The sequence below is a fragment of the Camelus bactrianus genome, chromosome 24, assembly GCF_048773025.1.
Source record: "Camelus bactrianus isolate YW-2024 breed Bactrian camel chromosome 24, ASM4877302v1, whole genome shotgun sequence".
In the NCBI taxonomy this organism is placed as follows: domain Eukaryota; kingdom Metazoa; phylum Chordata; class Mammalia; order Artiodactyla; family Camelidae; genus Camelus; species Camelus bactrianus.
Window position 1 is genome coordinate 5,129,725 of NC_133562.1, and position 26,403 is coordinate 5,156,127.

At 42.3% G+C, this 26,403-nt stretch overlaps 1 protein-coding gene across 2 annotated transcripts in view; it reads left to right on the forward strand.

Moving 5' to 3' along the window:
- Positions 1–12,298: 12,298 nt before the first annotated feature.
- Positions 12,299–26,403, forward strand: part of DLGAP1 (DLG associated protein 1) — a 383,227-nt gene continuing 369,122 nt past the window's right edge. For both annotated transcript variants that reach the window (XM_074352496.1, XM_074352492.1), the window contains exon 1: positions 12,299–12,407. The gene's annotated coding sequence lies outside the window, so the exon portion shown is untranslated. The remainder of the gene's footprint in view (positions 12,408–26,403) is intronic.

Sequence of the window (26,403 nt, forward strand, 5' to 3'; positions counted from 1 at the left end):
CGTTTGGCAGGCAGTCCTGACCTACTTATCTGGGCCGTGGTTCCAGGGGCAGTTGAGTTTTCAGTGCTTTTCCATTGTTACTTTGATCTGGTGGATTTTTCACTGGTCCCTGCTGGTGCTGCCTGAGGGAGCAGAATGGGCAACGATGGCCACATATCTGATTGCTGCTCAGTGAGAGAGAAGTGTCCTGAGTCTGCAGAGACAAGAGGCTGTCTGGGCTGGACTGTGTGTTGTCAGGCATAGCCGTTTTAATGATGGGAAACTGGAAAAACAGGATCTGAAAAAAAACAATTGGTAAAGTACCCAGAAAATGGACATAGAACTGTGCTGAAGACACAAGGAGTCTCCTTCACAGCATTTTTAGAGGTGACCTTGCGTACTTCCCATTTGTGATGGAAGCAAAGGGAATAGCAAAAGGCGGCCTGTCTTTCCGCTCACCATGTTTGCCTCTGGAATGGAGTGTAGCACCTTGTCCTCTGTTTTGGCAGACAGTTTCTTGTGATGTCATTGGCTGGGGTGAGCACATAATTTACTTCTACTGAATCTGCTGCCCGGTGTGAACTAGAGGGAACTAGAGAAGTTAAGTTACCACACACTGCGTTGTTTGAGCACTTTCACAGTTAGAATGTGCTTTCGCACAGATGCTCCAGCCTTGCCACTTGGAACGTTCTTCCCTCCTCACTGGGTCTCCTAAAGGCACCGTGAGAAATGTAGGAATGAATCATAAAAGTTAGTTCAACAACACTTGCCAACCCTTTAGGTTTTTTCCTAAAAGTTGCCATTCAGGATGTTTTCTGGGTGTGAATTCTTATATATTTACCCTCAGACGTAGCTAGTAAGGAGTTCATGAAGCATGAAAATGCACTTGTGAGTGGAGCGCCCTCTGCAGTCCAGCCCGTATGCAAGCTCAGGTGCAGACACGGCTGTGCGTGTGGAACAGTAATGAGACACTGGTTCCTCGGGGCTTTCTGTCGCTGGGCTTTAATCAGGATGTTTTCATGCTGACCCTCTGTGGCAGCGACTTCAGGGGAACATGATATCGGCCACATCTACTCAACGTACTTTAGTAAGTGGGAGAGTCAGTCTGAAGCATTTCAGCTCTCGGAAGACAACTAAAGTGTAGTTCATGAGCAAACCAGCACTGTATTATATTTGTCTAATCCCTGGTTACTGCAGATAATGGTGTGTACTGACATTACAAAATTTTGTAATTAACGAATAGGCTTAGTCCAGTGCTTTAAACCGCTGCTTTCTGGTTTCCATTATGAAATAGCTTTAGGGTGGCCGTTCTTCTCGGACTAATAGCAAATGCAGCCAGCCTTTGTGACCAAGAGCTCGCTTTTGTCACTTCATTGTAATAATTACTGGCAAGAGGAAGAGGTTGTATGTTGATTGCAAGGCACATTTACATTTTGTTATTGTTCTCTCTCTGCTCATGGACCAGTTGACACGAAATAAGGGTGTACTTCGTGTGAAAAGACTTTAAACAGATCAATTTCAGAAAATTTAACTGGGGCTTGGGAATTTCGGATTATTCGCTTAATTGTACTTGTACTTCTCAGCAGCTATAAAGAATGATTTTTAATTGTTGCAGAGTAAAAGATACTTTTTAAATGTTATGCAATTTGCTTAAAGAGATTTGATTTGAGGGGAAACAGTCTCCTCTAATCTATGTGACTCATGCTTTATCCTTAAACTCGAAGGCAGGGACCTTATCTTCCCCATCTCCCTGTTGGTACCGCAAAGCCTACACCACCCCTACTTCTGTGCAATGACTGGGCTTTGATTATATATGCAAAGCAATAGATATAACAATAAACTGGTCCATCTATTATAGCTTTGGACTATCCATATTTCAGCTGCTCCTTCTCAAATCACTTTTTTTTTTTTACCAGCAATCAAATTCAAAGTAACTTAAATGGTATAATATTTTATCATTTTAGAATGCTGTACATTGTACCATAACAATGCCAGGTTGTAAAGCTCCGTAAGGGCAGGAATTTCTTTTTTGTTGACTCCTCCATCCCCGGTACCTGGAACAGTGTGTGGCATGTAGTAGCCCTTCAGTAGCTGTTGAATGTATGAATGTATTTTGTAAGACACTGGGAAAAATAGCTAACTAGGCTGCCTTTGCTGGATGAGATGAAGACCCCAGTTTTCATGTCAGGAAATCTGAATTATTGTCTCAGCTCTGCTGCTCCCTTGCTGTGTGATTATCAGACCTAACCTCTCTGTGCCTTTCTTGTCTATGAAATGAACAGATTAGACTTTATGAACGATAAAGTCCAGTCTGTTTAAAAGTGCATAATTCCCTGATTCACAATTAGCAGCTTGCCTTTGGGGAGTGACTGCCTGGAAACAAAGTTACAATTCGTGGCCACGGGACTCGTGTTGCCAACTTGGCATATCAGGACTTGGAACTAAGACTGGTCTCTGGCTTCTTAAATTTTGGCTCTAACAATTGAACTAATCAACTTGATTTTTAAAAAAAGAGAGAAAAAATCAAAGGCTTTTCTCTACTCTGGCATGGAAAATTGATTTTTAAGAATAAGGCAAATACATCTGACACAGAAAAGTAAAATGTAGCACAGTGGTAAGAGTGGGGTTTAAATCCTAGCCCCAGCGTTGCCGTGACCTTGGCCAAGTAACTGAATTGCTGTGCCTCCGTGTTGGCACCTGTAAGATGGAATAATGCTAGTATCTAAATGAAGTAATTTCTTTAGAGATTCTGGAACGTGGTAAGCTTTGAAGCCTTACAGCCAGGCTGATGTAAAGGAGTAAGGTAGGTGGGGGCAGGGGAATTCCTGAAAGATAACTGTCTGGCTTGAGGCAAACCCTGAGAGGCTGAATAGTGGTTGAGTGCATGGCTGAGATCAGACTGTCTAGATTTGATATAAATAAAGCTTTACCCCCACTCACCAGCATTAATCATTTGGCCTGCTTTTTACCATCTCTGCATCTCAGTGTTCTCATCTGTAAAATGGTGATAATAGCAGTACCTCCCTCATTGGGTTATTGTGAATTTTCAATGAAACATGCTTAGAACCGTATCTGGTGCCTAGTAACCACTTGGTAAGTGTCATTGTTCTGATTATATTACAGTAAGCTCATCCAGAGAGGGGGAATTGAAAGGGATGTAGCTGAGTGCCAGCCCAGTGACTGCTGGGAGTTCAGTAGGACCAGATCAATCACCAGAGTCTGTTGGGTTTGGGGTTTTTGTTTGTGTTTTAAGTTTGGTTTTTTTTTTTAACATTTTTTATTGATTTATAATCATTTTACAATGTTGTGTCAAATTCCAGTGTTCACAATTTTTCAGTTATTCATGGACATATACACACTCATTGTCACATTTTTTTCTCTGAGTTATCATAACATTTTGTGTATATTTCCCTGTGCTATACAGTGTAGTCTATTCTACAATTTTGAAATCCCAGTCTATCCCTTCCCACCCTCCACCCCCCTGGTAACCACAAGTCTGTATTCTCTGTCTGTGAGTCTATTTCTGTCCTTTATTTACGCTTTGTTTTTGTTTGTTTGTTTTTGTTTTTGTTTTTTAGATTCCACATATGAGCGATCTCATATGGTATTTTTCTTTCTCTTTCTGGCTTACTTCACTTAGAATGACATTCTCCAGGAGCATCCATGTTGCTGCAAATGGCATTATGTTGTCGGTTTTTATGGCTGAGTAGTATTCCATTGTATAAATATACCACATCTTCTTTATCCAGTCACCTGTTGATGGACATCTAGGCTGTTTCCATGTTTTGGCTATTGTAAATAGTGCTGCTATGAACATTGGGGTGCAGGTGTCATCCTGAAGTAGATTTCCTTCTGGATACAAGCCCAGGAGTGGGATTCCTGGGTCATATGGTAAGTCTATTCCTAGTCTTTTGAGGAATCTCCACACTGTTTTCCATAGTGGCTGCACCAAACTGCATTCCCACCAGCAGTGTAGGAGGGTTCCCCTTTCTCCACAGCCTCTCCAGCATTTGTCATTTGTGGATTTTTGAATGACGGCCATTCTGACTGGTGTGAGGTGATACCTCATTGTAGTTTTGATTTGCGTTTCTCTGATAATTAGTGATATTGAGCATTTTTTCATGTGCTTTTTGATCATTTGTATGTCTTCCTTGGAGAATTGCTTGTTTAGGTCTTCTGCCCATTTTTGTTTGTGTTTTAGAAAACTACTTACAAACATATTCAACTTTGAGATATGGGGAAAGAAAGGATGTTCACATTCACAACATTGAGTCCCACTTAAGTCACTGACAGTAAATACCACAAAGTCTCCAGTTTATTCCTGGGTGATGAACCTGTCTGTGAAGAAATCCGCGCAGGAAAAGGTCTTGTGGTCTTCTGCCACGTGGACTAAAAGATGTTGCTAAATTGTGCTCTAAGAGTTGTAAATAGATTGTCCGTCTTTTTGCAACAGGGCAACAGCTGTGACATCACAGCAAGTCATTACATCCTCTCTGTCCACCAGAGAGCCCAAGATCGGTTTTGTCAGTAGAGAAGCGAGTCAGGTGGTGGGGGCAGCAGCTTAAAATTCCAGCACAGAAAGTCCTTTAACCAAACTCCTGGACCTGCAGAGCTGCCACAGATGAACTGAGATATGAAAACAGGGTGGAAAGAATATCGGCCAAATACATAAAGACAGTAAAACAGAGCCTCAGTTTCCACCTAGCACTGCAAATTTTAATATGCATTTCTTTGTGGCAAGCTTTAAAGACAAATGAACTAAGCCTGTGTATTTTAAGGCTACGAAGCCTTTTTCAATTGTTTGGGGGAAATTTTGATTCTGTCCGAGTACACATTACCTCGTTAAAAAAAAAAATTATGTGCCAAAACAAACAACCCAATTAAAAAATGGGAAGAACTGAGCAGACATTTTTCCAAAGAGAATATGCTGATGTACAAAGGCACATGAAAAGATGCTCAGCATCGCTGGTCATCAGGAAAATGCAAATCAAAATCACAATGAGGTATCCCCTCACACCTGTCAGAATGGCTGTCAGCCAAAAGAATACAAATAACAAATGTTTGGGAGGACGTGGAGGAAAGGGAACCCTTGCACACTGTTGGTGGGAATGGAAATTGGTGCAGCCACTCTGGAAAAACAGTGTGGAGGTTTCTCAAAAAACTGAAAATAGAGCTAGCATATGACCCAGCAATTCCACTCCTGGGTATATATCCAAAAACAAACAAACAAACAAACAGCACTGATTCAAAAAGATGCATGCACTCCAGTGTTCATAGCAGCAGTATTTACAATAGACAAGACATGGAAGCAACCTAAGAGTCCATCATCAGATGACTGGATAAAGAAGCTACTATGTATATATACAATAGAATACTACTCAGCCATAAGAAAGAACAAAGTGTTGCCATTTGCAGCAGCATAGGTGGACTTGGAGGGCATTAAGCTACTTGAAATCAGTCAGAGAATGACAGATACTGTATGATGTCACTTATATGTGGAATCTAAAAAACACAGCAAACTACTGAGTATAACAAAGAAGTAGACTCAGCTACAGAGAACAAACTAGTGGTTATCAGTGGGGAGAGGGAAAGGGGGCCAGTAGAGGGGTAGGAGCTTAAGCATTATTACATTTCAGTTTAAGTACTGTTCATCTTAATGTCTTAGATTAAGAGGTACAAACTTGGGTATAAAATAAGCTACAAGGATATATTGTACAACACAGGGAATATTTTATAACTATAAATGGGGTATAACCTTTAAAAATCGTGAATCACTATATTGTGCACCTGTAAGTATATAATGGAAAGTTTCCTCTCTTAGAAGCATTGTTCTTACACATGAAGGGCATCTAGACAGTATGTGAGTGCACCTTTAAAATGTAAATATCCCTCGAAAGTGTCACGTGTCTACACTGTTCCACTTTAAGGTAAACCACTTTTATCACTTTTTTCTCTTCCCCAACTGAGGATTTGACCATGAAAGCAGTAGTTTCAAATGGGAGATTAAATTAAATTAGAAATTAAATTTAAAAACTTGAGGGACTTTTGGGGTGAGTTGGCTCAAATTAGGAACTTTGGTCAAATGTTCAAGGAGTCAACTGGTAAAGGAGAAGACCTGGGGCCATTTGAGGACAACAGAGGCCAGTTTCATTTGCTTTGCATTTGTACTAGGGTTTTCAGAAGTTGGTGGTCGAGTTCCAAAGTTCTGTGTACAGTGGTTAAATTGGAATTTTAATAATGCTTAAAGCTCTTGCTCGCGTCTGTGTCAGTTCATTGCAACAGGAGGAAGGTGAATAAACATGGAATTAGCAGAGCCCAGGGCAAAAGGAAGCGCAGGCCCATTGTTCAAAAATCAGGACAGAGGACTGTTAAATGTGCAAAAATATCAAACCATTTCCTTTCTTCCACCTCTCTCTCAGCGTGTTCTAGTTTTTTTTTATTGGCTATTGAATGTGGTTCCAAGTAAAGAAAAGCAAAAGCTTAAATTATTAGCGTGAATGTAATCATCCAACTTTATACAGTGCGATGCAAACAGAAGAATTTCCAACTTGGTGGGGAGGGTATAGCTCAAGTGGTAGAGCGCATGCCTAGCACACACAAGGTCCTGGGTTCAGTCCCCAGTGCCGCCTCTAAAAATAAACAAACCTAATTACCTCCTCCCCACACACACGCGAAGAATATCTAAGTTGCAGCCAAGTCACCAAAATCACCCAATTTATATGTCAGAGACGCTGCCTGTGTCCGTTATTCTTACCAGAACAGTGGTAGCTCTACACAAAACTTATTCTGCCATTTTCATTTCACTTGTTTTGTTTGTTTATATACATTTTTATTGAAGCATAGTCAGTTTACAATGTTCTGTCAATTTCTGGTGTGCAGCACAGTGCTTCAGTCATACATGAACATACATATATACATTTTCATATTCTTTTTCACCATAAGTTACTACAAGATAGTGAATTTAGTTCCCTGTGCTGTACAGTGTAAACTTGTTGTTTATCTGTTATATATATATATTAGTTAGAATCTGTAAGTCTCCAACTCCCAATTTATCACTTCCCACCTCCTTCCTGCCCCTTGTAACCATAAGTTTGTTTTCTATGTCTGTGAGTCTGTTTCTGTTTTGTAAATAAGTTCGTTTGTCTTTTTTTTTTTTTTAATATTCCTCATGTAAGTGATATCGTGTGGCATTTCTCTCTTTCTGGCTCACTTCACTTAGAATGACATTCTTCATGTCCATCCATGTTGCTGCAAATGGCATTATTTTATGCCATTTATTTCACTTGTTGATACATCACATTCTACGAACACTTGCCCTTGGGCTTACTGATGAGAAAGGAAGGACTGAGAGAAAAAGAAGTATGAATTGAAAAAAACGTGGATTGCCCGTCCTTTCTCTTTTAGTGAACCATTCTTAGCATCTGCAATTGGCTAATGTAAGGGGAACAGTTTTGGAAGTAAAGAACGTGAGAGGGTTTCTTGGTCATCTGTGTTTCTTAGAACATCACTGCCTTCTCGCAAAGTTTGAAGCAAATTCTGATTCCCGTGGAAAGCGTGGCCCTTGGGACTGTAGCTTCCTCACTTACCTGGCCACAGACGTGGAATATTCAGCCTCGCTGTCCCGGGAACCTCAGTAAACGCCCAGGAATCGTGGGTCTACCGGAAGTCATCACAAGCACTATAAGCAGACGAGACAGCAGGAGTGTCTGCGGACAGGCACGTTGTGCAGACACCCCCAGCTCACACACAGACTCCGTCGTCCCGTTGGACTTCACCCACAGAACGCTGGTTCAGATGTAAAAGCATTAAACAGAGCACAGGGCTTGTTCCTGCAGAGCTGCCCCGGTGGCCCACCCAGGCATCCAGCCCGGTCTTGAAGTCTCTTGCCCACAAGTGAGGAATCATTTAGCAGAGAGGTTTGCGAAGGAAGTGGAAACTGCCTAGTCTTCCTTTTTTCCTTTTTACTTCATCTAAGGCTGCCTCAGACATTTGGGGACTCACACATTAACCGCAGCCCTTGTCCTGAAATTAATTCTTACTCTGAGGCCTGCAGGGATGAGAGGACCAGGGAGCAGAGAGATGGTTTAACTTTGTCTTCAAACCTGTAGGCTCTGTAATTTGAGTAATATTTTATATAGAAAATTTGAGTAAAATTTTATATAGAAAAATTCATAATATATTATATACATTATTTATATATAATTTATATATAAAATTTTGAGTAAAATTTTATATTAAAAATCTGAGTAAAATTTTATGATAAAACCTGAGATTTCAGAAAATGGCTATGCTTATTTGGTAAAAGCGGTAATTGGGTAAAGAAAAAACAATTAAGAGAAACTGAGTGGAGAGACATCTATACTGAAAGTTAGGAGGTGTTGGGTCTAGTTCTGGCTCTGCTGTCGACTGACTGTGGCTTTGGATAAAATACATCTCCTCTTCCGCCCTCATTAACCTCGTCTGTAAAACCGGGTTTGAACTGAGATGGCTTCTAGTTAAATGTGTTCAGTTGAAGAGGCATTTTATAAATCAAGAAGCCCATGTTAAAGATACAGTTGTAGACGGTAAAATTCTTTCCAGCATCTCCGGAGCTCCCAGCTGTGCGCGGGGGCCTCAGGCCGAATGAGCCCTCCCCCACGTGTCTGTATCTTCTTTGTCCCAAAGGACTGTTAACCATTAATAAAAATCAAGGGACACTGGAGAGAAGTTGATGACTTCAGGTCCCTAGATTTATTTCAGGTCTGTTTTTATTTTTAGTTTAGATATTTCAGCTTGTGCCCGAATCAAAGTTTCCCTCGCTCCCTTGAAAGTTCTGCTTCATGGCTTATGGAGTACTATCATTAATATTTTATCAGGAGATTATTTTCACTGTATTTTATAAAGAACTGCCAGAGTGTCAAGCGTGGTTTTTATTATGTCTTGTGGAAAATTGATTTTTTCACACTGAGATAGACTTAATCTTCTAGTCAACAGAGAAATACATATTTGGAAATAAAAGCAGGAAATAAAAGGAATTAAAATTTACTGAGTTCTGTTGTGTACCGATTACTGGGCTTTACATGTATTAGTCAGTGTAATGTCACCCACATGGTCATCTCTGGTAGGTGAAAATAAGAATGCTGCCCGTTACCGTGCGAGGCCAGGAAGTCTTCTGGGAGATCTGAATACAGACTCCAGCGCAGACTCCCTCCCCCGTGTTCCAGTATTACATGTCCAGCCACCCGCGCGACAAGCCCACCGGCGCTGACCTCTCAGGTTCAGCATGCAGATGGGCTCCCCCTCCTCGCCCACAGCTCCGTCTGGCCACGGCCGCCCTCGTCTTTGTGATGACGACAGCTCTTCCCATTGTGTGGGCCCGAAGCCTCGGGGTCATCCTTGACCTCCCTCTTCCCTTACTCCCTCCACTCAATCCATCAGCAGGCCCTTTTGACTCTTGCTTTGGAAGAAACGCAGGCCGGCTCTGACCGCTCCTGGCCAGGGCCGCGTGAGTCTGGGCCTGCGTCCCCTCTCCCCGAGAACACGCGCTTCCCACCTGCGTCTGTCCTGGCCTCCCCTGTGCTGTTCCCAGAGGGCAGCCCTGATGAGCCTGTTGTCCGTTCTGAGCTCAGGCTCCTGCGGTGGCCCCCATTTCACTCTCAGAGTAAAAGCCCCAAAACTTTGAGCCAGCCTTGACCCATCCCTCCCTCCACCCCCCACAGTCGCCCCTGCCCCCCCCCCCAGCTGCCCCTCCATTGATCTGCTAATCTCCCCTTCCAACTCCCTCAATCCCAACTGACCCAGCAACTCCAGGGACAGCCCCTGGGAGCGCTCCCACCTTAGGGCTTGACCTTGGCCATCCCCTCTGCCTGCAGCACCCTTCTCTGGCATGTGACTAACTCCTTCACATCGTTCAAGGTTTGGCACACTCACTTTCTTAGGCTCCCTTGCCACCCCCCAACTGCCGTCACTGATGGCCAGGGGTGAGGATTCAATGACAGACAGAGGCTGGAGGGCACCTTTGAAGGGCGGGGACTGTGGAGTGCTGCGCAGATCCCCTGAAGTCGGGCACTCCGGAAAAACCTGGTGGGGTAGTGGAAAGCACACTACTGAATCAGACAGCTCAAGTTCAGATTCCTCTGTGTGTGTAGTTTTTCTTTTTTTCTTTTTAATCTTTCTTTTACTCTTGTTCTTTCTCAGATATGGAGACTATATATTAGTTACATAGTGATAGGAAAGAGGAAGAAAAGAATAAAAGAGGGACTCTTAGGGGAAGAGGAAGGAAAAAAATACCAAAGAATCAAGAATTCTGCATTCTCATCTCAGTTCTGTCACCAAGGACACATGCCTCGGGCAAGTCATTCCCTGGTCTCAGTTCCCTCGTCTGTGTAATGACGGCATCACGCAAGAATCTAAGTTTGCCAGACCTGCTTGATCAGGAGGGTGAACTGGGGAGCGTCTGCAAAGTGCGCGTTCCCCTGGACTCCACCCGTGAGGAGTCTGACTTCTAGCGCTCGTCTGAAATTCTCTAGTTTGTGTTTTCAGTAGCTTTCCAGATTTTGATTATCAGCCACACTTGAGAAGCCGTAGACTAGATGACATGTAAGACATCTCCCATTGTTTAAGATCCTTGTTTACCTAAATCGTAGTTAACTTGGAAAACATTCCAGTTGTAATGAAATTGACTTTCACTGTGTATCTGGGTGTCTTTGTCAGAAATCGCATAACCTTTTCATTTTTCCTACAGAAAATTAAGAACAGTATCTAACACAAAACAGATTGTCCATAAATATTGATGAATGAATAAATGGTCAGTTCTACATATTTAAAAAGTTAGCAATTTTTATTATCTCCTTGAGTAGCCTATTTCTCATATGTAGGGAAAACTTTCAGAGTTCATGTGGTCTACTTCAGTATTAAGAATGTTTAATACAATAATTACATATAAACCAGGGCTTGTAATTGTGGTTATACCTGCAAATTTTTGCTCATGAAAGATCATTTTTATCTTTTACGAAACGGGTAAGTGAAAGATATGTAAAAATCAGGTATTCCCAACATGCTTTATGTGCTGTGGAAATAAATGAGACTGCTGTGCTGGCGCTGTTCTTGCGTTGTTACCTCTCCTGGCGTCGTAATTCTAATTCTTGACCTGTCAGCTTTGCCAGTCTCAAAATCTTGCTTGAACAAATTCTGCAGAAAATTGTATTAGCCCTAAACTTCTTGAATGACTAGTGTTCTTTTTGGAAACAAATACTGTGCTATCGGTTTCTAACGGGATCAAACTTTGAGGCAAAGATTCTGAGATGTCCTTCTATTTTTGTGTCTATTAGTTGAGTAAAATTAGGCAAGCCCTGTCGCCTCTTCTGGCCTCTAATTCTTCTTCTGTGAAATGATGTCTGCCATTTATTCGGGCACTATAATTCTTGTAAATAATTAGGAGGTAAGAAATTATTCACTCCTGGATTCAGTTCTGAACCTCCCTACATCTCTGCTTACTACTTAGATGAACTAGTCTTCTCATTCCCTGTGGACACTGTTTGAATGTGCTACCGAGGGCCACAAAATCATGCTGCTTAGGAGCAAACAGAAACGGAACTCTGCTGAGACCTTCATTTTTCAGCTCCAGGTCATCTGTGTGTGTGAGACACAAGTCCTTGGCTCTGTGACCTTTCAGAAAGGAAGACCACAGCTCCGCATGAAGCATGGGATGTGGTCATGATAGGCACCCCGCTCTGAGTTTGGCTCCAGCTGCAAGTTCCACTGCGTCACTTTCACGAGCAGCCGCTGTTACGGGTTGGGATCGGGGCGGGCTGGGGTGTAATGGCTTGGCGTAGGCATTAGCCAGCACCTAGCAGTGCTCTTGGGAAGATTCTGCTGTGATTGGTGTCCTCTTGTGTTATCAAAAGAACTACCCTGGAAAGAATTCTTGTTAACCCCTTTTTTAAGCCCCAGCTGTGAGCTGCAGCGTTGATAAACAATGCACAGCAAGTGGACACAGTCTTGTGTGTGCATCTTACGAAAGCAAACGATAAGTGCTTGCATTTTACTGCTTTTTAAAGAGGATATAAATGTTAATAGTTGAAGAGTAGATTGTAGAATATCAAACCTATTTATTATGGTGACACTGTTTTTCACTTTTTATGGTTGATGTCCTTTTCTGAAAAGCATAAGAATACAAAGCATAGCATCAGGCCAGAACCCTGCCATGCAGATTTTCTATGAGTCTCCTCTCACACATTAAATTTGAAGGCTTCCAGAGTGGTTCTTGTGTGATCTTCTTAAGTGCCTTTTTGTTTCAGGCTTGTTACTGTGTCTAATTGTTGCGTTTTGTTATGTTTCAGAACAGTCAAGTGTCACAAAGCAAGAGTGACAGCGGGTTGAAAAGAACCTGCAAAGTTTGGATCTTTTCTGCCTTAGAAGCAAGAAAAATGGAAGATTGATCTTCAAAGGTAAAACCGTCTCCTTTCCTCTAAAACAGCATATCCCTCCAGCTTCCTCTTCAGTCACCCTACATGAAGCGACTTCTTTTTTCTTTTTTGATCGCGTGGTATAGTTGAATATAAGCAGTTCTGGCTTGTAATTCCAGGAGTATTAATAGGCTGAGACTTCTTGAAGTCTGTGTTTGTTTTAACTCCTTGGTGGCCTGTTCAGAATCTGAATCGGCTGTGTTTTATATGTTGAATCTCCATTCTCAGTGTTGGTCTAGAGCGGCAGATCGGGCAAATGCTGTCTTCGTCAATCTGTGGGCCGCAAGGTTGTACTCAGGCATGGGACCGTGGGAGGAGATGGCGTAGCAGCAGCTTCTTTTTCTTAGACTGCTGCACGGATTGGAATTCATCAGCACAAACCTGATCACCTCGATCCGTGTGAGATGAGACAGGCAGTGGGAACACGTGAGGTGATACTGTGGTCTCCACTCCTTTCATTATATAGTTTATGGAAAGAAAAGGGAAAGGTCTTCAGGATGTAAAAATCAAAAGTACTACATGCATGGCATCAGATCAAAAGGGCGTGGTTATTGCTCAATGTATTGGTAATCGATCATCTTTATTGGTTGCTTGCCTGAGTGACTGGGACACGGTCATGTACCAGGAAGCTGACCCTGCTGATCAGGGAGAATGAATGGGAGGAAGAAGCAAAGACCAACATAAAAGCAGATGAATGAGTTCACCATGTATGTGGGAGCGTGGGAGGGTCCGGAACCCCTCCTGGAATTTCTGCCTGAAAGGTGGGTGGCAAAAGGTTGACCCACTGGCTTTTTCCCCTTGGTTATGTGTTGCTCCCTGGGCATTAAGTCCTCCATTTCTGGGCCGTTCTGGCACTTGCCCCTTGTGGTAGACACTATAAAGGCACCGACAGTCTGAGAGGCACAGAATCATCTGTCTGTGCAGCTGTGGCTGAAATCAGAGGTGGGCCAAGCGGGTGTGTTGCAGGGAACCAGAAGTGTCCATTATAGTTTTACTTTATTTTCAATCATGAAATACATCCCATTATTCTCTTAAATGAACTATCTCCAGGAAGAAAATGTTTTGTGTTTTAAAGACATTAAAGAGTTCTACCCAAATGGCATAGTCATCAAAGAGTTACATCCAAATGGCATCAAACCAAAGCGAACTCTATTTTGGATCTAATTTCTTCATCAATAAATTGTCTATGTTAGAGTGAGAAGTACATCTTGGTCCACATTGTATAGTAAGATTTGAAGTGCGACCACAATGTTGAAACAGAGAAAAGATAAAAACATTTTATTATACCTGAACTTATTACTCACTGTATATTGATTTACATACAAGAAGGTGTCTGTGGATGCACAAAAATATAGTTGTGTTTCCTATTTGGAAACAACTTGGTTAGTGTCATTCTTTGTGTGGAAAGCGTGATTTAAATTGTGCAAGTTCAAATACAAAGTTACAAGGACAGTCAGCTGGCAAAATAAATTTAACGCAGTGAAGTGAATCAGGTCTTTTTTTCCTACATGAGGACATTCAACAGATTAAAGCAAAGCCAGGTCAAGGCTGTGGTTGTGTTTTGACCTCGAAGATCCTTTGTTCAGGGAGGAACGTAGTTGGTGAGCTCTCTAAGGAGCAGCTGTTAAAACAGATGAACAAGCAAGCATTTCAGCTGATGAACACCGACATGTGAATTTCTGATGAAGCAACTGGAAGTGAGTGGGGGCAAGAGGAGAAAGGGCAGCAGAAAGTGGCAGGCTGGGGGGCCAAGGAAGCAGTGACAGGTGGCAGGCGGAAGTCCCCACGGTGGGCAGAAGCAAACTACAGAGTGAAGGGAACCCCCACGACAGAGCAGAGATGCCTCTTAGAGCGAACCCCACCCCGAGTATAGGCTGCAGGTGGGTGAATGGTCATACTTCATCTGAGGCCTGGTAAGTTCCTGCATCATCACACAGAAAGATTCTATTATTGCGTCTTCTCACCTGAACAGCGCCTTGGCCTCTCCTTTGCCTCTCGGCGGTCTCATGTGGCTCCAGCGTCCTCCCAGATAAGAGTTCCAATCATGTCTGCTCTTTGCTCAGAAGACATTCCCTGATTTACCAAGTCATCCTTGTCCAAACTTCTTAATCAAACATTTAAAACCTGCCTCTCGAAGTTTTCAGACCTGTTTCTTATTCCTTGACTTCACTCACTGGTGGTCTAGACCATTGATTAGTGATGCAAATTCTGTGATGTATCAAGTCTTCCAAGTGATTTTGATGCATTTTCGTTCTCAAACATAGGTTGGTCAAGGACGAGGCCCAAGAATTTGCGTTGCTAAGAAGTTCCCAGGCTCTGTTGCTACTGCTGGCCCAGGAGCCTTACCTTGAGAACCACTCTGTAAAACAAATGATCTAGGCTGGCAGTATGATTTCTACATTGCAGTTTGGGTCGAAGACTGATCATTCACTTGCCAACATCACCATTGTGGAGAGGTGTATGAGTTTAAGAATAGGTTCTGCTTTCTGGTCAAATACCATCGTAATACCGTAAAACCCCCAATAGTGAGCTTTTTGTTACATTTTTATATCCTCCACTGTGTTATGGACCCATAAATATTTGTTGGATGGACGACGGCTGGCTGACTGGCTGGATAGATTGATGAATATAGATGGGTGGAAGGAAGAGAGGACGGGAGGGAGAGGGAAGGAGTAACAGATGGACAGGTTTGGCAGCCAAGGGTTGGTTTTAGTAGGAAACTTAATGCCTGCAAAGAAACTGCCCTGGCATATGCCATTAGGGAAGAACCAACTGTCATCATGCGGCGCCCTCCTTACCGTGTAAGACCGCACTCGCCGTATCAGATTGATCAGGAGGAGTGACTGCGTTCAGAGCCTGAGTGTCCGGGTGTCAACAGTACTGTGCTCTTAAATAAGCAGGGGTTTTCGCAAAGGACTTTTTGCTATTGAGTACACCAAGGGGGACGTGTCATTTGTATCAAGACAAATTGTACATTTTGCTTTATAAAAGAGCCACTGGGTATGTGAAACCAGGAAATCACATCTAGTTAATAAATTCCTTTGCAAACGTCTCTTCCTTGAGTTTAAATTTTGCAGCTGCATCATCATTTGAATGTTTATTCACATTTAGGACAATTGTGCTTTCTGGTTTTTTGCTTTCTTGCATCCAAATGTGCTCATGCATCAGTGCTGCACATTTCTCTCCACATCCTTTATCTGCATACATCATCCTGTGATTGGCTCGGTAAATTTATCCTACTTTTCTTGCTAAAATAACTGTTCCTGCTGTCTGTTTTCTGCCTACTCTTTGATTTATTCCAGAAATTGGGCTCAATGCCTACTTTTAGAGCTCAGTGTGAAATTTATTCTGTATGTTTTTAAACCGAGTTCCTACATATTTTTTCCCTCTTATGGGCTCTGTAGTGGCATCTGCTTCAAAATGCACCCTTGGAAACCTGTTATAATTGTGGATTAGTGTAAATAATAATGGATAAAACCACAAATCTTGACATTTTATAATGAAAATTTTTTTCATAAGTCACTTTAACAGTAGAAAGTTGAAATTTTCACGCCCTGCTATGGCATGCCTGATATTAAACTTAAAGGAAAGATGCTAGTTCCAACTTGGTGATTACCTTAGTGTATGTCCTTGGCTGAGTCTTGAGGCCTCAGCTATCTCCATTATTTAAAAAAAAGAAAGAATTTAGGATAAACATCCGTAAGGGATTAATTCCCGTCCTTTTCTTGCGGTCTCAGGATGCAGGTCATATGAAATGCTTCGTAAAACCAGGCACAGCATTGAGTGAGTCAGTTCATCAACTAACATGGCACCTGCTTGGCGGTAAAGTTGAAGGAGCAGGGTTTTGGGTGCAGAAAGATCCGCATTCAGAGCCTGGCTCTTCCACGTGTTAACAGCACGAGCTGGGAGAAGTCACTGAACCGGCCTGTGTACCTAGGATCTTCATCTCTAAAATGGGGGGGGGGGGCAACGTTACTGTCTGCTAGGCTGCTTTAAAGATGAGGGCTGACCTGAAAGCCCCAGCTGGCTCTCAGGACCTCTGCAGGCCTCTCAGCTGACCAGGGCCCACACCGTGGCTTTAGAGGTTAACGGAGATGCCACTTTTCTTCTCCACTGCAATTCTACAAGGCTAAGAAATGTTTATTTGTGACTAGAAGATGAACACAGTTGGGGAAATGTAGCCATAATTAAGTCATCTGAGCCTGGCAAGACTAATGGGAAAAGTCAACAGAGTTTTCCAGCCAGACGGGATATCTGGTCCCATGCATCACAGAGGACTGTGCGGAGCGCGCAAGACCCCTTCCATCAGGACCGACTCCTTCAGTGTCAGAGCGTAAAGTCTGCAAATTGCATTCTGTCTCTGTCTTGTTACGTAACCACACTCTGGATAGAAAGATTCTTCAAGACGTATGTTCAGTCTGAGTAAATATCCCTGTGCTCTTGATTTATATCTGCTTCCAGTAAGTTCAAAGATATCCCTCTTTTTTTCTTTCTTGTCCTCTGAAATTTATGTTTATAGCCAATTTGCCTGATGCAGCCTTATCCCCAGAGGTAGAAGAAATTAAATTTTGGTCAATAGATGATTCATTTACGACAGGAATCATGCAAATATTGAATGTTTTTCTGTTATTTTTTGAGGTTGAATTATCATTTGGTATTGGTTAACCCCAGTCCTTCCTCAGCAGAGATCTAGAACTTCCTACCTAATAGGAATAGACCAATAAAGTTTTGGTGGACTGTTTCATCAATCTTAGCAGAGGATTTAATCCTCCTGGCATTTTTTTTCTGTTTCAGTATCCTGTAAATCCTCTGCAAGTTAATGTCTTTTGAGATAAGGCTTACTGTATTTAATTCTTCCATATTTAACATCAGAAATAATTTACAGCCAAGAACTGCTGGTGCTGTTTGTGTACACTGATTATTTCAGACATGTAAAGTCACTAAAATCTAATTGTGGGATGGTGTGTTTATTTGTCATGTCTCACAGACATCTCACCGTCAGGAGGAAAATCATACAGATGAGGCTGTTTAAAGTTCTAGGAAAGATATGTATGGCACGTACGCATACATACATATGCACACAGACACAGCGCTGGTGATGGCAGTGGTGGGGGTGATGGTGTGATATTTACACCTCGACAACTCAGTCACAGCAGAGTTTTTTCTCCATAGACCAGTTATAAGTGAAATTGGCCTTTGTAATGAAAAGCTCTATACTTACTCTCTGAAAGAAACAGGTGTTTTGTTGTATGATAGAATAATTTCTTTAAAACAGAATGGATGATACAGTTTATCACAACTCACATTTCTTTTAGTATTTGTTGACCCCGTAAGAATAGCCAAGGACCGTGTTTACTACGTAGTAAAAAGATGTAGCTTGTTGAGAATTATAAGAAAACAAAAAGGCATGTTGGCTGCGTTTATTTCATTCCTGCTCTCTTCTCATCACGTGCTAGAAATGTTCACCTAAAATATTTATTTAAAAGCTACATTTAGGGAAAAGAAGATACCATTTTAAACAACCAGTGTTTGTGCTGGGTTGTTTTTTTTGTTTTTTTGTTTTTTTACCATTCTAATACAATCTTGGAATTGTACATCAAATAAAGTACCGATGTGACAAAATAATTACAGTGATACACAATGCCTTTCTCTCTGGCTCATCAAAAATTTGAGGCCTTTGTTGGTTTTTATTTATGATTAAAAACATAATAGCAAACATACAATAAGTGCTCAGGTATATGCCAGTAGAAAGGAGACAGAATTTTAATCTACCCTCTTAGGGTCTTAGGTTGGGCCTGAGAATTAAATTGACATAAGATAAGTCAGCAGGAGAAGAATCAGTTTTACATGACATAGGGGTGGGTCTTCATAAGGAAATAAACACTTAGGTTTTGCTGCTTCTTTGTTCAACCTAATATATAAAGACCCAAAGAGATGGAATTTGTGGAAATGTAACTAAAACACACAGGTAGGCTAAAGGAAGATGAGTTATTTTTCAAGGTCTATTTGTACAGAATTCTCTCACCCTCCACTCCCTGCCTCGGGTGACAAGGATGTTTCTTTCCTCCTGGGACAGGGAGGACGTCTTTCACGTGGGGTTTTATCTCCTGCTTTTAGGAAGCCAAGGGGAGTTCAGAACACAGTGTTCTACTTTCATCCATTATTTTTCAAGTGCCTTTGGCTCTAAGTAACCCTTCTGCCGAAGTGGCACATTTTGGGGCGGTGTGTTCTGAAACCCTCCAAGCATTGCTTTAAGCACTTTACCCAAGTTGCCTCACTCAATCTTTACTATAGCCTACGAGGACATTTTATGTAACTTCAGAGAGAAATGACCAAATCCACCATCATAGTAACAGATTTCAAGCTATTTTTCTGATAGAGAAAACTCACAGGAAACTCACTGAAGACATAGAAGATATGAACGTATACTAAGAAATTTCACTTAATCATTATCAGTGGACTCTTTTATTCAAAAGTTGGGGAATACTAATTGTTCTTCAGTTCATGTGTAATATTTAAATATATACTGAGCCATAAATCAAGACCAAAATCTATGGACTCTCCATTTCACAGATGAAGAAACTGAAATGTGAATAAACTAACGAGTTTGCCAAAGAACACAGCTAGGACGTGGCAGAGAAAGGCACAAACCCAGACAGCTGGCTGACTCTGGTGTCCTCTGTCCTTACTAATTGTCATACAGGTGAAGGGCACAGAGCTGGTCTGGAACAGGTAATTTAAACTTAGATATCAGGAAAAGAGGCTAGGATTATGCAATTTTTAAGATTATATTTGAAAGCAAGGAATGGGGCCAACTTGAGATGAACCAACTGGAGTATTCTGTGGCACTAGATTTAGAAGAAAATTCAAACCATTAATTAAAGTAGTTATAAATATTTGCTTAATGTTTAAAAAGCAAAGCAAGAATGATACAGTTTGAATTATTACATTAACTTAATTCCCTTTGATAATCCAGCCCTGCATTATTGATCCTGTTTAGGTTCCTGTGTACGAAATAGGAGGTCATTGGCTGGTGTTTCATGGTCCCGTCAAACTCATTGTTTCCAACACCAAACCCATAAACGCCCCTCCCACCTGCTCCTCGCTCTTCCACTGTTCTCTGTCCTCATCTATGTCACCATGACCCACACAACTAATTGCTAAGTTGGAAACATGGAGTCATTGATGAAATCTCTTCCCCCGACCACCTTTGTTAAATGTGAATGAATTTGTTGAATGAAGTTCCGTGTCACCCACCTAATCCATCAGTGCCGCCTGGTCGGTTGATGACAGTCAGGGAGCGGAGCTCAGACCTTCTGTTCTGTTATCCTCTAATGCGTTTGGGTTTCTGGCCATACCATTCAGTTCCCGTGTGTAGTCTGCTTTGGTTTTCTGCATTTGGTCGTCAGTGGTGGTGTGCTGTTGGTGTGACCTGTAATCCGCTCAGGGAAGATCCCGGGTAGAGCAGCTGAGATGCTCTGTCCTCACCAGGAAGTACTGTGTTTGTTGACAAATACAGTGTATGGCCCCTGGCACGCACAGCTCTCAGCAGGATTGCCCTCTTTAATTATGTCCCCTGGGAAAAAAAATCCGTTTCCTGGCAAGGCAGCTTTCCTAATCAAAGACTTCCTGGGTCTTAAGTAACAAGAAACTCAAATGTTTCAAACTGAAACGTATAGTGGGACTTAATTAGGCATGTATTTTAATCTCCTTTGGGGATCAGGAAACTCTAAATGTTACAGATAAAATATTTCATGGGGGACACATGGATGGTTTCATATATTTTGATCTATTTTTATTTAAGGGAAGTTACTGATAAAATAACATGTGTGTTGTATTAAAAACTTGAATAATTTCTCTTCCTTAACCTGTAAATGACTTCTTACCTGATAATTTTATGGTCATGATTTTTCACTTGAACCTGTTTCTAGGTATGGGAAATTTTGCATAGTTAGAATATGAAGGAAGGTGTCTAAGGCAGGTAAACTGGAGGCCTGAATTCCAATAGGATTTTTACACTAAGATGAACACTGACTCCTAGCCTCCCATCCCAGGGAGACAGTTTACAGTAAAAGAATAGAATTATGGACGGAACTCCAGGGTGGGCCCTCATTTCAGAGGGAGGAGAAGAGGAAGAACTAGCTGGGAAGTTGAAAAAAATCAGAGCTAGACAGTGGGCAAAGCAGTTCAAAACAGGTTTTATTCAGTGCTATTGCAATTGGGAGGAACAGACCTCAGCAGAGAACTGGTTTCACTTTCAAATAAAACATGGACAAGTAGGGATTTATGGCCAAGGAGCAGGTGGGCGTTGGTGGATGGAAACTACCAAGCGGGAAACGTCAGGAGTGAGAGAAGATTGTGGTCACGCAGACCTAGCCGGACTCTCGCTGCAGGCGGACCAGGCGATCAGGTACCAGGGCTGGAAGGTGAGGAATCTGACCAGGTATCAGGGGGCTCAGTTACAGAGGGCGGGGGCTCTGTCTAACTGACTTACCAAGATACTTGCTGTGACTGCGTGACGCAAGCCCAGTCGGGACGGGCACGGAGCCTAAGGGGAAGGCTCAAGGCTCAGGGGATCCTGGCTTCTTAGTCAGGGAAAGTCTTGGTCAGAAGGGTGCAAGGAGAACCAGGACAGTGGGGATGGTTTTCATCACGAAGGCTGAAAAGTCCGCTCCAGGATTCAGAGCAAATGTAGTTAATGTGGTCATGTCCTAATTTGAAATTTAGCCATTTCTGTGCAATATGGCGTCTGTTTTTAAGCTGGTATAGTTATAAGTTGTGAAGTTATAAATTCAGTCAGCCCGTCTCACTGATTTCTCCATTAAAAAAAAATAGGACCACCATGAGCTCAGTGTCAAAATCTTGGGGTCATCTTTGACTCTTCCCTTACTCCACGCCTGCTTAGCCCAGCCCAGCCCTAGCTCCTGGTTGTTTTTCCTCAGTTGTTTTGTCAAGTCCTTCCCTTCCTAACATCCTTTCCACAATCACCAGTCTGCCTCACAGCCCAGCGGCTGCCGTTTGTGCCTCATGCTGACCTCCTTCCAAAATTCCATTTTGCACGCTGTCCTTAGATTAAGCTCCAAATACCATTTCTGATATCCTTCTAATAGTGTTCGTTGAGTCCCTACGTACCAGGCACTATGTGGAGCGTGCTGTTTCACTGGATTCCTCTAACCAGTTTTAAACAGTAGGTGCTAGTGTTATTCCTCCTTTGCAAGTGAGAAAATGGATCTTTAGAAAGTTTGAATAACTCCCGCAAGGTCACAGTAACCAAGTAGAAAAGTCTATCTGACTCCAAAACGTGAGCCCTTCACCGTTGGCGCACGTGTCTTCTGTGGCCACGTGTAAAAGAGATGATGGCGACCAGGCGCCAGAAGTACAGCTGGGTAAACTGGGGCTCGATTCTGAAAGAGCCCGTGGATCTCACCCAGTGGACAAAAGCCGATGTGAGGTGTTTAAGCAGGAGACGAGGAGAACATGATCGGTTGGTGAGTGGGTTAGAGGGATTTGAACCTGGGGGATGGACTGTCGCCTGTATGAGCCCTGACTGAGTGGCATCTCCTGTCGTCTCTGTATGAGATGTTCTTACTGAATTTCTCTGCCTCACAATTCTTCTAGACACTCCTCTGGTGTCACCCTCCTGGAGGAGTATGTCTCTCCTCCATATTTTATACCGTCTACTCAAAGCTCTTAGGATGTTGAGACCCTGTTATTTCAGATGACTGTGGCGATTCACGTTTGATTTTCACGAGATCTTGTCGAGGTGTTTCTAATTCTGTCTCAAAGGTGGGGAGGAAGGCTCCCAGCGTTCATGCACCTTACCTCACCAGATTATAGCCACATCATCTTTGTGTCACCAGTGCCTGAGACCTTGTCAGTGCTCAATAAATATGTCATGAGTACATCATTTACCTCCTTCTGCTTATAGATTTTATTTTATTTAAAAAATTTAAACTCCTAGATAACAAGAATGATCTTTTCCATGCTGTTGTATCCCTCAAAATACCTCTTAATATGAAGTGTATTGCACAAATGAAATGAAAGTACGTGATTTACTTATGGTAACAGGTCTTCATCTTATGTTATGGGCAGACCTCAGAGCTACTGAGGGTTTGGTTCCAAACTACCACAGTAAAGAAGATATCGTGGGAAAGTGACCACAAGAGTGCACACAGAAGTTATGTTTACACTATAGTGTAGTCTATTAAGTGGACAATGGCATTATGTCTGGATAAAAATGTATATACCTTAATTTTTAAATATTGCTAATAAAGTATTTACATACCCTAGAATACATCAGTCTTGATTGCAGGCTCTAGTAGGTGGTCAGTGAATGTGTTCTTAATGGTTGTATGAGGTCTGGCCGAGGGTATTCACTGACTGACGTATAAAAATAGGATTATTATTTAGCTGGTGGTAGACTTATTTCAGTGAAAAAGAAAAGATTTATCTAAAGCATCCGTTTCTCGTTTTCAAATTTTACATGCTGGACCGATCCATCCTCAATTAAAAGAAAGCAATTGCAGAGTGACCAGGAAATAGTCAATTATTGTTCAAGCTGCCAAGCTTCAGGAATTAACATTCTAGAAATGGCAAAAATGGTAAGCCAAGAGAAAGAAGTCATCAAACACTATTTTAACTGCTTTTGAAATTCTGCCACATATTAGCAATTGTATTATAATTTAAATTTGGAAATCAGAGAATTTTAGAGTTGTCCAGGAACTTTGGGGTCATCTGTGCCAACTTTCAACTTAATGCCAGAAGTGCTCACACACATCTAAAAAGTAAGACAATTGGATAAATATTCCTCTAGCATTTATACAGAGTCGATAGAAGCAGTTAAGGAATCTTTGTATATTTTTATAAATTGAAATATAGTCAGTTACAGTGTGTCAGTTACAATGTGTCAGTTTCTGGTGGACCGTGTAATGTTTCAGTCATACATACACATACATGTATTCCCTTTCCTGTTCTTTTCATTATAGATTACTTCAAGGTGTTGACTCTAGTAGGACATGACTTTGTGCCTATGGCCAGGAAAATATTAGTCAGTCCAGTCCAGCAGGGTCTCTTGTCACTCTGTCCGGAGGCTTTCCCAGGCCTCCATCTGGCCCTTGGAGGAGAAACTTGCCACTCTTTTCCTAAAGTACTGCAGCTCGGTATACATTTTGTTTTGAAGTCTCGTTATTTCTTCTTTCATTTGTCATGTGGAGTAAAATGATTGTGACAGGCTAGCCAACAGAAGCTCAAAGAGCCTACAGATGGTTTGACTTTCTTCCCATCATGTCTGATAAGTAATAGTCTCTCTCTCACTTTTTCCTGAAGCTGATGAACTGGGCGCAGTGCTAGTCTTTCTGTGCAATACCTGAAGGTTGGCGGTTGCCCTGAGATACAAACAATGTTCCAGAATGTATTTCCAGAAAAAGACATAGTAATGTTTATAATCATTCAAAGACAGTTTATTAGTATCACATATGTTTGTAACTATGATTTTTTAATGGAATCGGATATAAATAGTCCCTCCTTCAGTAAATCCTTCTCCACGGGGTTCCTGACCTCTCGCCGCCTTTCTCAGATCCTCCGCAACTAACCGAGGTGGACAGTTTCCCTACAGGTTTTGCCAAAGGCCCCTTTCTGCTACACCTCCTGCCCACACACTCCCTGGTCTTTTTCCTGCATCCAGTGGCCTCCTTAAGGTCTCTGTTAAAATGTCATCGTCTCCAGGTAGCCTGCCCTGACCACTCTTTCATGTCCCCTTCTACTCCTTTTTTATTGACTTTGGTGACACTCATCACAATTTGCAGTCAGCCCGTTGCCCACATACGTGTTGTGTATGTTGCATGTGTGTGTGTGTGCATGTGTGCAAGGGTTGTCCCAGCCCTTTCTGCTGGAATGTAAACTTCACAAAGTCAAGGACAGAAACTGTCTTGTTCATAACTCTTTCTAGTTTCTCATCAAGTAGGTGCTCAATAAATAAATACCAAATAAAGGAATGTCCAGAAATTATAAGTGTTGAAATGATTAGAGATTAATGCACATTCAAATGTCATTGGGATCTTGACCCAATTTTGCTGATACCATTTACTCATTCACTTGTTAATTGATCACTTATTGAATAATCATTATTCCAGGTGCTGTCTGTGTACGTAGGTCCCTTTCCTTCTTCATGGGTGGTGATGTGGATGTATTTGTATCAGTGATGCCTCTGAAATTTACTCAGAAAATTTGGGAAATACAAAACAATCGTCTGTCTATATAACTGAGAGAGGTTTTTGAGATTTCATGGAACTTTAAGAGCCACCGGAAAGACCAGCAGGGAGGGAAGGTGCCTGCCATTCTTGTAATGAAATCAAATGGACGCTAATAGTTGAAATCCCAGTGGTGGTGAATGAGTGGACCTGCTAGAAAGGCAGCTGAAAAACTGTGTGATTAAGCTTTCTCAAGCAAATATGATGATGCATCTGGTCAGCACCCTCTGGACTGTGTGCAGAACGTCTATTCAGATATGTAATGAGTAGTTCAGGGTGGTCCTGATGATGTTGTGTCATTCATTGTTGGAAATAATTATTTACCTGGTGGTCAAAACACTTTGAAACATGACTTTCTAGTTTCTTACATCATTCCTTCCAGTCACTATTTCAGAAAGAGATGATTTGCTTAAGGAATTGCATCTGTTCATGGAATTGCTGTAGACTGAGCCCTGTAGTCCTAACACTCCTTGTTAAGCCAGTGCCAAAGTTGGCATCGGGAAGAATGTTCATCAGGCAGAGTGGTCAGAGGCAGTTCGCACAGCCCACTTCCTCCCGTTGACCTCCCCCCCCACCCCCCTTCCTGTAAGCCGGATGTCTCAGGGAAGCCTGCCGCATCCTCGTGGTCATGCAGAGCGGTGTGTCTCTCAGGATATGGACTGGCCTGTGAGGGTGATGGGCCAATGTACCTGACAACTCTCATTCCAGGATGCGCCACTATTTCCCACCTTCTTCTTCGCGATTAGGGAAAAGGAGAAGGGTTGCCCAGTGTGGCCTAGTACGATTCTTATAGCCCGTACAGAGACGAACACCTGAGGTGTCATGTACTGGAAGCGGTGCTCTTCCGGTCAGCTGCATGCATGCACATTTCTATGACCCTTCTGGTGTGATCTTACTAGTTAGGTTTGGAAAGCACAACTGTGCTGAAGGATGGCCTTTGACAGCAAATGCCTCTCCTCTCCCTCCTCTTTCCTGCCGGGCCAGGAAACTTCTGCTGATGCCGTAGGCTCTTTAATTGTTCTGAATGGAGCCTTAATTTATTCTGGCATACCGAGCATAACCTTTAGATGGAAAATCTGCAGGCGTTTGGGGAAAACTAAGGGCAAAAAGAAGGCTTCATTTCCAGTTTTCACCTCCTCTTAGAAGTTTATTGGGGTCACTGGAGTGACATCATGTTCTGTGGCTCAAAAATGGCACACTCAGGGTCTGGAGCTCTCTTGCATTTGTTTCTGGCATCATCGTCGACCTTGGGCATATATTTTGCCCTCCATTTTAGCAAATTTGCCTGGTCACAGGGCTTTTGTGAATTACCTGGGATTTCCATTGACCAGATGCTGTTTCCATCTTTCTCTGCAGCAGGATTACCTTTGTAGGACCTGCTTATGTTTGCAAGGACTCAGCCATTTCTCCTGTTCCCACCTATCATACCTTCCTTCCCTCCTCTCTGCTCATTTGAATCACACGAGATGGTAAAGCATTTAGAAAACAGAAAGTGACATAAATGGTTATGATATAAGTGGGCATAATCGCTTTTTCATGTGTGAAATCGCAGTTCCAGGAGATACCTAACTGCCTCTAGTGACCGAGAATGCCGTGGTTGTGGGGACGCCAGTGGTGGTCTGGGGTGGGTACTGTGTAGCTAACGAAGGAGAACAATTCCCATTCAAAATAAGGTTCCTCTCTGGCTCGGGCTGCTTCTGAAGCAGCTTGGTCCCGCTGTGACCTGTTGC